Below are 3,654 nucleotides of genomic sequence, written 5' to 3' on the forward strand. Positions count from 1 at the left end.
AGAGCAGGGACTTTCGAGTGGCTCTTTTTTGAGAAAAGAGCTATATTCCTGATTGGCTGGGCGGATTGCAAACCACGCCCCGTAAAACTCCCAAAAAGTGTTGTGAAGCCGCCATTTTATTATCCTCGCATTAGCATTATTAGCATTAGCCCAGCGCAGAAACGCAGAGAGACTAACTTATGGCAACACAAAATAAAACATGGGCGCGGTGGAGATGAGGAGGTGTCGGCGTTCTGGAGATTACTCGGAAGGCTTCAGTAGAAGCTGCTGGGAGTCCCAGCAGCTTCGACTGAAGCCTTCCCAACTCCGGGGACTTCCGGCCGGGGACTTCCGGCCGGGGACTCCGGGCGGCAGTATACGCCGTGAAGTGGGTTGCGGCCTGCCAGTAAACCCAAAGCAGAAGAAGAAGAAGTGACGTCAGCGGCTTCATTTGCCTAATCCTCCCCCAGGGATTTATTCTGGTGTGAACGCGATCTGTACTTAGTTCATGAGAACTAAAGAGTTCTCATGAACTAAGTTCGCATGAACCTTTGTGGGAAAAGTACCGCAGTGTGAACGCGGCTATCTCTATCGTGAGTCTCTCTTGTCCTTTGTGGAAGCACTCTGTAACCACACCCTCAACACACTATGTATAATGCATGCAAATACAAAGTCATCAACTGCAAATCCATTCAGACAACAATGGAAATCAGTTTGATATAAGGCACACGTTAACGGATAGATTTCATGTTTTACTTTTCTTTTTTATTTGCAGATAACCGCTGCCAGGAAGCATTACATGTAACTGCGTACAGAACAGGTAAAACCACCATCTCATTTGATTACATAATGAATGACGACGACTCCATGTGTTGCTGCGAAGAGAACGGTGCAACCTGTAAGGATATTTCAACAACATCTGCTCGATCAAAGGGGATGTTCACTCTCACAGAAACCAAGAGTGGCTTCAAAGTGTCCATCAGTAATGTGTCCCCACAGCACGCTGGAGTCTACTGGTGTGAAGTGGAATCAACTGAAGGAAGTTACCGAGTTGCTCTCAGGAAAATACAACTGGAGCTTAAAGGTGGGGTAGGTAAGTTTCAGAAACCATCTACTGGTTCCTCTACTGGTTCATATACTGGTTCATATACTGGTTCATATACTGGTTTGTCTACTGGTTCGTCTACTGGTTCGTCTACTGGTTCGTCTACTGGTTCATCTACTGGTTCATCTACTGGTTCACCTACTGGTTCATCGACTGGTTCCTCTACTGGTTCACCTACTGATTCATCTACTGGTTCCTCTACTGGTTCATCTACTGATTCATCTACTGGTTCGTCTACTGGTTCACCTACTGATTCATCTACTGATTCCTCTACTGGTTCATCTACTGGTTCATCTACTGATTCATCTACTGGTTCGTCTACTGGTTCCTCTACTGATTCATCTACTGATTCATCTACTGATTCATCTACTGGTTCATCTACTGATTCATCTACTGGTTCGTCTACTGGTTCATCTACTGATTCATCTACTGATTCATCTACTGGTTCATCTACTGCTTTGTCTACTGATTCACCTACTGGTTCACCTACTGATTCGTCTACTGGTTTGTCTACTGGTTTGTCTACTGGTTCCTCTACTGCGTCAACAACCCAGTCCAACTCTGCCCAGAAAGATGGTGAGAAAACTACTTGTTGTTCTATGAAACATACTGCAGCCATTGCAGGAGGAAGATGATGTTGTTAAATGATGTTATTGGAAATGAAACATTCCCACTAAATGTTATATCACAGACTTGATGGGAGTTAATGTTAGTTAAAATAAGCTGGGTTTTGTCTCCTGCAGGCGTCTCTTGGAGTCCTATAGTCGCCGCTGTGGTCTGTGCGGCTCTGCTGGGGCTTCTGCTATTTTTGGTTTTCAGGCACAAGCGTAAGAGATTTCTGCACGTTACTTTATACGTACTTTTTATTCACTGGAAGTAGGTGGGCTGGCACACAGTTATTAGATTGATCAATTCATCAATGCATGTACATATAATAATACAAGTAATGGGGGTAGGGGGTGGGGGGATTTAGAATGAACACATTAGGGGTAAGTTTTAGAAAACTACAGTATTTCTGTAATATATTGAACCAGGGAAATGTGAATAAGTATGGCAAGCGCCAAAAAAATACATTCAACCACTTTTATCAATTTCTCTGACAGATTCATGTTGTTCAAAAAACAAAAGTAAAGGAGAAGCACATGACGTGGAGGTAAGGGTCCATATTTGTGTGTGTGTGTGTGTGTATCTGTGTGTGTATTAGATTGCTAGATTTAATTGGCCAACAGTTGGGAGTGTCCTTAACAATATTTCCATGATGATGATTTCCAGTTTGTCACCACCAGCCTTTGCCTTCCACAATAAGAGTCTACAGCCATGCTCGCTATGCTCAACTGTGCCTTGAACTAAATCATTTCCAAATATGTGTCTGAAAAGGGACTTAAAAGGAGTTTAGTAGCCAAGCATCATCATCATCATCATCATCATCATCATCATCATTCTCATTTATAGGGATAAACAACGATCTGCTCACGCACACACACACACACACACACACACACACCACACACACACACACACACACACACACACACACCACACACACACACACACACACACACACACACACACACACACCACACACACACACACACACACACACACACACACCATGTATACATCACTTCAGGGGACATCATTACATTGACTTACATGCATTTCCTGGAGACTTATCCTAACCTGAACCATAACCAACACATGCCTAACCCTAACCAAGTCTTCACCCTAAAATTAATGATCTCCCTCATGGGGACCTCCAATTTGTCCCCATAAGGGAGGAGAGTCCCCACACGTGACTGTGTAAACAGATTTAGGTCTCCACAAGTATAGTAATGCTAGGACACACACACACACACACACACACACACACACACACACACACACACACACACATACACACACACACACACACACACACACACACACACACACACACACACACACACACACACACACACACACACACACACCATCATTCCAACAGCTCTGTTTTTGAATAAATGCTAATGTTAGCTATAACTTCTGCCGACTGGTGAGTGCTTCATTATGAGCATGCTTATAAATATCCTTCCTGTTTCTCACTCAGCTGTGGAAGGATCATACCTATGACGAGATCCAGGAGCGCCCCCAGGTGACAGGTCCAGGAACTGCACTTCAGTCACTTTATGTCACTGCCAACGCTCCCACAAACCCCTCTGCCTTGCCGTATTACTCCACCTTCAAAGCTCCCACAAACCCTCGTGCCTCGCTCGAGTACTCCACCATCACGGCTCACAACACCTCTGCTGAAGTTGATTGTGACACATATTCTACAGTGAGGGACCAGGCCCAATCTGCCGCCGAATCTACTGTCAATCATCCATCCAGACTTCCTGAAGACCCTTTCTATTCTTCCGTCAACCACCCACAGCAGACCTGAGATACTGTACATCTTCACCCTAACCCTAACCCTAACCAAGTCTTCACCCTAAAATTAATTATTCCCCTTATGTGGACCTCCAGTATGGGGACACTCAGCATTGAGTTGTGTGTTGTGTTATTGCAGGCTGCACAAAGCTTTGCTGATGTTT

The sequence above is a fragment of the Pseudochaenichthys georgianus genome, chromosome 5 (assembly GCF_902827115.2).
Source record: "Pseudochaenichthys georgianus chromosome 5, fPseGeo1.2, whole genome shotgun sequence".
In the NCBI taxonomy this organism is placed as follows: Eukaryota; Metazoa; Chordata; class Actinopteri; order Perciformes; family Channichthyidae; genus Pseudochaenichthys; species Pseudochaenichthys georgianus.